This window comes from Temnothorax americanus, unplaced genomic scaffold (genome assembly GCF_048541705.1).
Source record: "Temnothorax americanus isolate GAGA-0224 unplaced genomic scaffold, ASM4854170v1 Scaffold4, whole genome shotgun sequence".
Lineage (NCBI taxonomy): Eukaryota > Metazoa > Arthropoda > Insecta > Hymenoptera > Formicidae > Temnothorax > Temnothorax americanus.
Window position 1 is genome coordinate 7,707,414 of NW_027509547.1, and position 11,541 is coordinate 7,718,954.

Below are 11,541 nucleotides of genomic sequence, written 5' to 3' on the forward strand. Positions count from 1 at the left end.
CTTTCATTCTAAAGCTCATGTAGAAGCCTGACGTGTGCATGTATCTATCTATAATTAATGACGCGTTCCAAGGCCTGATAATGGGAAACCGCCGCGTCCTTCCGCCAGCACTCAAGGATACGTGCGTATACACGTCCCTTGCTAAAAAGGAGCAACATCGGTCGAGTGGACGCGACGACACGGTCGTTCCACGGTGTTTCAGGAGGATGCTGCGACATTATCCCTTCCGTATATACTTACGCGAGCCACGGCCTCGGGAGAGCGAGCCGTCGCCGCCACGCACGCACGCACACGCGTGCGTCCACGGCCGGCCGCGCAGCGCGCAACACCGGTTCAACCGGAATCAAAGCACCATCTCTCGAAACCGGCGCAACGCGCGGCGCGGAGCCGCTGCCGCTCGCCCGATCCGCGCGGGCTCTCACGGGCACGTACACGCATCCGCGGGAACACGCGCGGAAAGCCCGAGCCGAAGCCCGGGCATCGGGCAGTCGGTGGGCGCTTTGATGTGGCCGCCGGTCTGCTGTGCCTTTGCCATCCCGAATACCTTTATATACGTCCCGTGCTCCGTTTTTTCATTCTTCTCTCTCTTTCTCTCCGCTACTTCTCGCGCTAACGTATCGTTCGATCAATTGTCCACTGTGGTCATCTCTCTCCCTTTCGTTATGAGGACGCGCTCTCTTTTCCGTTCTCTTGCTCTCCGTACGCAAGTACTCAGCATAAACTCCATTCCGCGATTTATTTCACCCTCCTCTTACAACGGGGTGAATTCTATTCGCGCGCGTCGATGTTTAAGAGGGTGGCTCGCTGATGCTTTAGCTCTCCTGCGTGCGACACGAGAGATCTCGTGATCTTGTCGGAAATTAGATGGATGGCGAGGCGGGTGCTGAATTTGTAGAGAGAAGGATTAGCTTTTTAATTTCTTTATCAATCTGACAGAATGACTTAGTGGCTTTGCGCTTTTAAAGCCTAGTAATAAAATATAATTTTTAAGTTGCAGTTTCAATTATACCGATTTTATTTAAGTTTACGTGAACTAGTTGGAAAAACTAAATGCAATGTATCTTGTGATAATATCCAGTGAAAACACATCTCTGCGTATTTATATGAAAAAAAACGTTTATTTGATGAGAAAATAAAAAAAATGTGAAGATAAAAGGTAGAGGAAATATCATGACATTTTGGGCATACAGATAATCTTAAATGGAAAAGAAAACACCTGCCGAGTCTATCGAGTTTTGCGAAGTCCTATAATGACGCAAGGTGTTTTTTAAGCAGGTCATTAGCCTTTAGAGGCTTTTCGGTCAGTTGGGGAAGAATGTTCTGGTCGATTTCTCCATTTATTTCATCCATATTCTCGCCCTTTATTCAACACTTTCTAATAGGATCTTATTTTGGTCCAGTTGAACAATCCAGTTCTAGTGTTAAACCATTTTCAAATGTCACGCATCGCACGAGCGCAATAAATCGTTCCTTAACAGGAAAATCCCCGAAACGGAACGCGGTATGAACCGGCGACGGTTGGTGTTGCACGTCGATCAAGGGAGTGACAGAAGGCAAAATCCTACGTGATGAGCGACGTGGCCGGAATGTGGAACGCAGAAAAAGCGGCGTAGAGTCCCTCGCCCACTGGCTACGGGAGTGTATCCGCCCGAGGATACCGTACGGCTTACGTTCCTTCCTGCAGGATCAAAGAGAACACAGAAGAGACTCTTCTCTCTATGCAGCATCTGTAGCGCATAGCCGTGCGTCCATCTGTCCGTTTCGTGGCATCGGCGGGTAGACAAGGTCTGGCCAGCTTCTTGCGGTGTAATCAATCGAGCCGCCACCATTGCCAGTTTTCATTCTCCATTCCGACATTTTCTCCTTACCCGGCTTCTATGTTGCTTCTCCACCAATGACACGAATTGTACTCGTGCACACGTAGATCACTTGCGTTTGTTCCTTTTGTCGGTCTAGTGTTTAACGCACCAGTACGTATATCGACATCCATTCGAGTAGAGAAGGCGTGGGAATAGGTTCTATTTCTTCCTGAGGAGAACGGTCTTTGATGAGTATCAAAGGCAGCTACTGTACTGACTGTATACTGTTTGATAAGTTACCGAAACATACGGATGTATATGGTTTTAATGCAGGTTAAAATATTGCAGTTAATTATATCATTTGACGTTATCAAAAATGTATCGTGGATACAGACCATCAATCTTGAATCTCATCCCTCTCGTTCTGATGGTAAAGATTTGTGCTAGTATTTTACGTCATACATAAAAGGTACTCATCACGTATAAAGACTGTGATAAAGACTTCTCAGATCCTCCCTTTTTGCGTTCAGCGTTCATAAGAGTAATGTATTTGATGATCCCCATAGTGATATATGATTTCACAGTTCTAATCGGTCTTAAATATAAATGCTGCACATATTTCTCAGTTAATATACATCCAACTGCATATAAGAATGAAATGAAAATACGAGAAAGAGTAGCGTGACATAAAGTATAAGTCAAAAAGTTTGCAACAGCAGATAGCAGGTAGAATCTGCATACCGGCCAACCTTTTTCAGATCTTTGTGTCGGATTATGGTGATGGAGACAAAACGGGAAAGAGTCACGCTTTCAGCTTTTCCCTATTTCCCGGGAATCGGATTAAGTATTCCTAACGTATTTTTCTTCCTTTGAGACTCAAGTCTTTGACCTCCGTATTTCAGAATTAACTTTTAAAGGATCTGAACATACTTGCAAAACTCTTACCTAATACGAAAAAGATGATTTTGAAAAACAAGGTGATATCATATACGCATGGTTTAACGTTAGCTTAAAATTAACTGATGTATGTATTGTGTAATGTACAATATTTGGAAGAATATTTACAAGAATTGTAAAAAATTTCCATTTTGTCTCGCTGCGAACAATAATAAATTCTTCTTTCTCGTTCATATCTATATCGGTTTTTCGAAGAGCTCGATCTTTTTTCTTTTCACACAATTATTAGACTGAACGTCTGAATCGACGTGATGCGGTGAGTGATGCCCGCCGTATTCCACGCCAGGATACACACAACGACGGCATGCTATAATTAACAGTAGCTACATTGTACGATAAAGTACAATGGCGGCGCTACTTTGAGAAAGAGACCCCCACGAGAGTGTGTTAATTTATTATTTTTTTAATATGCTATTCATCTTCATGCTGTTTCCCTCTCTCTTCGATTCACAGTCGGCCTCGTTTGTCTCGGAGACCAAAAGGAAAAGATGGACGATCGTCGCTGTAGGGAGTTTCACTGTCCTCTTTTTTCTTCGTATGAAGAAGAGCAAAAAGAGACTATGCCTCTTCTTATTGTAATCAAGCAGTGCCGCACTCCGATATTTCCGAAAGAAACTAATAAGATTAATAAAAATTTGCAAAAATAGTCACCGATTCGTATATTTCCTAAATTATAAATATATCTTTTATATTTTAAAGTATTCAAGTGATTTGTATTTTAGGAGATCTTCTTAAAATATATTTCTAAAAGATAATTTAATAAATTAATTCAGAGTATGCCACATTTGCAAATTTTCATTCGTCGAAGTTATCCAGGCAAAAGGCAGTCACGACATAGATTGAGAAATTCTTATTCGGAGAAACGAGTCGCGCTCGAAGAGCCACGTCCGACTTTCTGTTCCAGACTTTCCGACGCCGCGTGACAATCAGCCTGATGACCACTTTGCTTTATTTACATTTAAACTGCTCGCCACGGTTGACAAATGAGTCCGATATTATCAAACAATCGATTGCTGTTCGAGCGGAATCGCTTTGTAAGGGCCGACCGACTGACGAATCTTTTAACTCCACGCGCCTTGTTTTAGGAAAAGGAAGAGAAGCGGGAGAGAAGAACAATCGGTCGCGCTGTGACATGCCTGTACAAACGGAGCACCGTGTTCCTCACGTTTCTCAACCTTTTCGCTCTCCTTTTTCTCCGTTTGTCGCCGTGTGATTTATTTCTTCGCTGGCCTGAATCTATGGGAACGAACGAAAAGGGCGCGTCCGTGGAATTCGGAAGTTGCTGTTTAAGAATGCAGGCGCAATCTTACCGCTATAAACAGAACACGTAAAATCTTTATACGATTTGATGAATCATTCATATTTTAGAGCGCATAATTTAATTGATAGCAATGAATTGCACATTTTGTGTTATAATATAAAAAGTATTTAAAGTTTATAAGTTTTATATCTACGAAAATTTATTTAGAATATTTAAAGAATATTTGATCACTTTGAAAGCCATTTGTTCTTTTCGAGCATGTGCAGATCTTAGCTTTAGTACATCTATAGGAAAGGCGATATCAAAGTTTGATTTTCAATCGAACTTTGATTATCAATCAAAGATCGAAAGCGTATTTTGCATTTTGATACGTGCGGTAGCATATCGGTTTCAAGGGCACGAGGTTTATGAACCTCTTGGGAATCGAATCGCGGGTAATGTCCGGGTGGTGTGTGTCACGGAGGAAACTCCGCGCGGGGCAATTACAATATTTCCTACGTTGCGAAAGAGGATGGGCTTGGCTGACACTCTGACAGCCCGTAGTCAAATGTTCCACGCTTCCCTGCGTTCGCGTCTCGAGCATGGGGACGTGTAGGATCTGTATATGCCCATGTCCGCTTCCTTAACAGCGCGATTCCGCACAGGCACGGGCTTGCAACGCGGCCGCGCGCGCAATTAGAGGGCCTCCCCCCTTTCGCTCTCCTTTCACGTGCCTTCCGATAAACTTTAGAGAAAAAGTGCTTTCGCTCGAGAGCGAGATAAGTCGCGCGTTATAGTAATCGCGTAATTATGCCGATGAGAGAGGCACTTGAACGTTTTCTTACATTCACCGTATCCGACTGCCGATCTTTGTTTCCTCGCTGCGAATACGATTGATTGACCGCGGGATAAAATACTATTGCCGTGATACTTATTACTACGTTCCAACGTAATAAATGAGAACGTATACAGTTATCGCACATGAACAACTTTTCCCAATCCGAAAATTCAGTCGCGCGATCACGAGTCTCCGTAGGCAGGATCGGTCTCTAATGACACTCGCGTAGCATATCTCGTAATTTACAAGCCTTCTCATCGACTACCGCTCTTTTCCCAGACTCTTTGATATTCGTAATAGCGTGTAGATCGTGTCTCCGCGGAGGCAAACCGCGTCGGTCCATCACCGAAGCGGGAGGGGAATGTCGAACGATCTGAGATAAAGAAAAGAGAGAGCAGCTCCCGCAGGTGGACGCGTTGCGCAAACCGAAATCTCATTATCGCGAGACAAAGGTGCGACGATTAATCATCGTCACCGCGCTGCGGCGCGTCGGTGCCGTGTAGCTCGCGGCGGAAGCGCGAGATGGAAAGACGCGGAGCAGGGCGGGCGGCCGTGTAGCGGCACGAACGAGAGGGACGACGAACGGGAGGATGTGAAGAGACGGGCGTCAACGCACGGTGGTCGTCAAAGGTCCATGCGGAACTAAGTCGCGCGCCCTTTGTGCTCGCCATCCCCGTCCTCCTTCCCCTTACCATTTTTTTCGGGCGACGGGACTCGATTCTTCCGCGATTCGACGCGGTTCATCTGCGTATACGCGTCCAAGGACTCGTGCGTATATTTACCGACTCGCAGCGTCGAACGCGTTAAATTTGTAATTACGTTTATTACTCGGGAATCATGTATCTTTCAGGACGGCCGTCGCGTCGCGGCGGGATTAATCGATAGATCGAATTGTCGCGCGGCGAGCCTTCTTTGGCGCGATGTAATTCCGAGGCGGGATACGCCGCTATTTGTTAAGCTTGGCAGCATTGTGATGAAGAGAAAAGAAGGTATGTGTGTGTGCGTGTGTCGCGATAATAATGTATGAATCAAATTCATGGAGAGCATTATACATCACTTATAGTAATACATAATTATTACGTAAATTTGTAAAACTCAGAAATAAAATTCAATTCTGAAATATAACGCTCTATTTAGCACTAAATTCGATTGTTACAAATTACGTTAAATATAATACTTGAGCAATCAAATATGCAATTGCACTGTCCTATTCAGGCCTAGATCCTATATATATCTTTGATATTGCGATAAACTTTAGACGTGCAGAAAAGATGGAGTTTGCCTCATTAAGCTCTCTTTTGTAAACCTTTCAGTATTCTCGAGAGATACATATATATATTCCTACAGCCCAGTGTCCTAATTAACTGCATCTATCGTGCGACTCGCTATCGGATCCCTCATTACGCGGAGCATCCTTCTGCGGCGTAGAGAAGGCGACGAAGCAAGAGGCATAACGCCTGTCGTTTCGCCACCGCGAGGTCGAGCCGATCGAGCGCTGCGTAATTATTGGGTTCAGGAATGAACCGGTCGGTGTCGACAATGAAAAAATCCTGGGAGAAGGATTAATTCTCTGCCTGGCGGCACCAACGTGTCCCGGCCGGCGCGTCCTCAGAGCCGAAGGACGTTCTCTCCTTGCGGAAGTCCTCCGTTCAAAATCTTGCCGTGCACGTGGTGCTCATCAATCTTTGTTTATGCATATTAGAGATTACGTGTACATGTAAGTACACCGGGCGATACACGATATCACGGCCGGAAAAAAAAAGAATTAACCACGTTGTCGTGCATCAATCTTCGCTCCGCGAAAGCTTCTTCTTCGCGCCGACCGGTTCCACGGTGCGTCTCCACAATGTTATTAACCACCTTCATTTCTTTCACGAACGTTAACGTTAACTTCTTTTTTCAAGATGAATGTTTCCGTAAATACCGCGCTGCTACTCAATACCGCGCACCTCGTAAGTTATCATTTGGAATCGAACCTTCCATTATCGGGTAAATTGCCAGATCGGCGACTTGGCGTCATCTGAGAAAACACGTGTAGCAACATTTGTAACGCAAGAAAAGTCTATGTGACAGCTTCTTCGTGCAAATGCGCGACACAGGTAATTAATTCCGTGTAAGTGCAAGAGAAGGATGAAGAACGGAGGATGTGCGTAATTGTTGTGTTGGAATTTCGATAAGCGTAAGAAGGAGCTGCCGGACACGGATGCCGCGTTAATCTCGATACGTCGTGTGTCACCGGAGGTGGTCCCGCGATGATGAATGCGATGCCTTAGGCGGACCTCGAGAGAGGACGGCAGGTAGCCGGGTAGCCGACAACACGCAGCAGGGGGCTCTTCTCTCTTCTCATCTTGGTGATTCAGGCGTATTGAGTCGAACAGCGAGGTAACATCGGCCTCACCCCGTAAACTTCGCAGAAAAGAAAGCGCGGTACAATGTAACGTGAACGATGTGACTCATAATGTGACGACAGGTGGAAGATGCATTACGCAGTGTATCAATCCTTTTGGCGCTGAATTTAATGTATTTCAAGATTTCCGTGTGTTTCTTGTCAATTTTTATTTATTTACCGTTTAAAAAAATTAAATTTTAGATCATTTTTAATATGTTTATAAATTATTTTTATATATTTATATTGTCCATTAGATAATTTGTTTTTTTATTGTGAGTAGCGAGTTTTATGAAGACACATGACGGTTTAAATAGAAATGACGTAACGCGTATATCTTATCTTTTTAAGGAGTGTCATCTGTACTAATCGTGGGAGCATTGTACAAAGTCGGAGAGGAAAAAAAAGATTGAAATTAACGACACGATTTGAGTGTAGGCGAGTTGCGGATCTTCATCGTTCAACGCCAAAATGGAAGTCTTTAGACTTGTGTGGTGCACAGGAAGCGATTAATTTTACGAGTGTGTCCGCTTGTCGTACAATTATAGATATACTTAGCGGATGAAACATCGTCTTTGTCTAATCGGATTACTACTTGTTAAAGCAACGAAGCGAATTCAGATCAGCCAGGTAATTTGTAATAGCTTTAAAATAATTGAGACAGAAGCACTTGTGTGTGTGTGTGTGTGTGTGTGTGTGTGTGTGTGTGTATGTGATTTCATCATGATGCAGAACTAAGTCGCGAGAAACAAAATAAGCGCACGAAAAGAAATGAATGTGAAAAAATGTATAATATATATAACCGTTAATATAAAGGAATGACTTTAGCGACTATATAGTTCATCTCAAGTATGGATTAGCTCACAGAGATCAATATCTTGGAAAATCCTTGTGCGAACGAGATCGTTGCACCAGATAAATGATTTCTCCCCATGACCATCCGAGACACTGTGGGAGATTGTTACGAGTCCTTAAAGTCAAGGAGGCTTTTAAGGCAGGGTGCTCGAGATGCCACGGTATGATGAAGCCATTTTTTTGTTCTTCTCTCATATTGTTCCAGTTGCAACGCCTTTGTTTCGCATAATTGAAAATTCTTCGTTATTTTTATATTCCTCGTGAGAAAGATATCTCATAATTGTAAAAGAAATTTTAGTTTATCCGAATGATCTATATATATCGATATCAATTTTAGTGGAGAAATGGCAAGTTAAATATTGTTTCTATTTCCTATTTGTATATGTATGTGTAGCAATTATATTTGTAAATAGGTAAATAATAAAAGATAATGAATTGTAATTATGTCTATGGTTATTACATTTGCATTATACTTGCAATATTTTAAGATATTATTAAAGGCCTGTCATTATGTCATTTAAATGTACATATATTTGTCGCATTTACTGTCCTAAACAGCAGGTAATATTCGCCGCGAAATAACAATTAGGGAAGGTAAACGGGGCAAAGAGAAATTTCGTGGCTATATACAATCTAAAGGAACTGCGTTCCCGCGTGTATTCGAAAGGTGAGGGAAACAGTTTTCGAGAAATGCGCAGGTTTGCATGGGGCTGGCATAAAGGGCGGGTCGCATCCCCATGACAACCGTTCGCCTCGCTGATGAATCGACTTCGTGCGCGGCACATCGGGGTACACCATTGAAATGCGATTCCTGATTACCTCGCAAACTTGGGCCTCCTAATTAACAATCCACGAGCTCATTCGTTGCTCGAGTTACAACTTTCGTGGGTTCCTACTCGGCCGCGCGCGTGGAAAGCGGCTTTGTAATCCGAGCGTTGATAGGAGCTTTTTAAGGATAGACTCAATTATCGTCTGCTATTACAAGCTATGAACACCCAATCTACAATCCCAATCATGTATATCTACATAAGAACATTCTGTGATTTCAAAACATTCTAATGAAAAAATTTAAATATTTCAATCTATTACTTCAATTGTTGGTTTGTGATAAATTTTTTGGAGATGCGATATGATCAATTTAGCCATGTTATAATATTTTTAATGTATAGCTGACTATGCAATAAATTTGTAACCATATTTACAATAACTGTAGCGTACATATGTTAATGTAGCATCGCTCTACCACATCTTTCTTACACCAGCAAATAACATTTCTATCTATTAAAAAAGATACATTTGCATGAACAAAAAGAAAAGATGTTAAGCGAACATTGTGAATGTATAAGATACATCGACGGCATCAGCGGAAAGATTCGCCATCGGCCTTCGGGAAACTTTTCGCGGGGAAGTATGCCCGCGCCTCCGACAAATGTATCGTAAATTGTCGTTGCGAAGTGCTTAATGCGGTTGTCGCGCGAGGAGGTGCGAGTCGCGAGATGGCGGAAGAGAAGAGCACGAGGATGGGAACGAGATGGAAAGGAGACTCTCAGAAGGGAGACAAGCCATTTCGTCGCGCCCGCCCACGCCGGAATTTTGAATCCGATGACGAGTTGGTATAGTGCAACGAGAGCGTCATCGGTGAGCCTGGCGACGCGGCGGTCCTAATGGCTTGATAATGTCTCCCGCGGAGATAATCGAGCGTGAGATCGTTCGGCCGATTTTCCTCCGCATGGATTTTAAGGGACGACGACGCGAACGGATTTTCCACCTTGCCTCGAAAGTGCACCGCGTACTTTGCGGAAATGCGATGCGGACGACAGTGCTTTTAAGACTACGATGAGAAATATAAAATATTGCGATATAAAATTAACCCCGCGTATCTCGTAAAGATTCTTAAAAATACATTACAGGAGTATTATAACTTATACGTTAACTTACTTTTTTATTCGTTTGCATGGATTAAATGGACTTTTGAGTCATTAAAAATTGAGAAATGAAGGATTTTTCAAAGAGTTAAGTTTTATGTCAAATATATTATTTTAACTAAAATATTTAATTTATGCAAAAACAAAATATAAAATACTTAAAATATGAATATTTACAAAAAATTTAAAATATTTAATATTTTTATACACTCACACACACACACACACACACACACACACATATAGAACAATTAATGTAATCAACTCTCTATAGACAACTTGTTAATTTTTTATATTTAGCATACAAATGGTATGTTGATCTTGGATAAGGTATTTAGAAATTATAGTGCTGATTGATCCAACAGTGAAGTTGACAACGGACCAATGCTGCTGCAATATAATGGCCCCAATAGTCCACAAGCGTACGAGGGGTTGAGTCGGTGGTTCGGTTGCCCTCAAATCATCGCGGGGGTGTGAGGTAAATGACGTTCGGCCATGCGGAAGTAATGCGATAATGGCTGCCATGAAAGGCCCCTACCATGATATCTGTTGCTTTGATGTGTCCTCTTCGTACTTCGTGCTTTTTACTCCTGGATCGATTTTCACTCTTTTCGTCGACATTTTAAATTCGCATAGTCGATACATTGAGTTGATAACATTTGGTTCAGCAAATCAATTAATTGTACACTTCACGATTGTAATCGGCAATTACATGAACTAGAAAAATTAATATATGCGTGTGTATATGAGAGAAAGAGGGAGAGACAGAGAGGAAGAGATGTATATCTATAATATAAAATTGTAAAGAGGTATCTAAAAATATGATGAAGTGCATATTAAAGAAATACTAAAAAAGAACTTGAAAATAATATTTACATAAAATTGAAAAGATTATAAAGTCTGTCATAGCGTTTGATTAAAAATAGCAGAAATGATTATTTCTCACAGTGCATTAAAGATCATCTATCGTGGGAAAAAGACCTCAGAATAAATTATCATAGGCCGCTGAATCACACATTCATTATCGACATAGAAAAAGCCGATAAACGCGAAGCGGACATTAGATACTGAGCGATTCTCTGAACGCACGAGTAAGTAATCTCCCATTCAGAAAAGTTAGCCGGGCATCTCAGGTTAATTTGCTACTTGCATTCCGCTCAATGGCCACGCGTGAGTGCTACAAATGTAGTAATGAATGGGCGCGGGTCGAGATGCGAATGAGGGTTGCTTTCACGCAGAGTGGCACGTTTCTCTAATCACTTGCGTTTGCGTAAATTTGCATCGTTATTGTAAAAATTAATATAATTTTTAGTAATCTTTTTTTTTTAACGATTATAATAACATCTGTAATTTATTATAATTTCTTATTACTTCAATTTTATATATAGGTACGATTTAAAAATATACGTTAATTAAAAACGTCTATTAATAAATATTTGCCAAAGCGTTTCAATCGATGTGCAAAACATTTACCTAACAGTTTTGTGTATTTATATAGTTATAATAGAGATTTAATACATATATATATATATACCTCCTCG

General features: G+C 41.9%; 1 protein-coding gene across 3 annotated transcripts in view; it reads left to right on the forward strand.

Annotated features, from left to right (window-relative positions):
- The window catches only part of LOC143902590 (uncharacterized), a 74,234-nt gene that overhangs the window by 43,242 nt on the left and 19,451 nt on the right, over positions 1–11,541 (forward strand). The gene's annotated exons all lie outside the window — the stretch shown is intronic.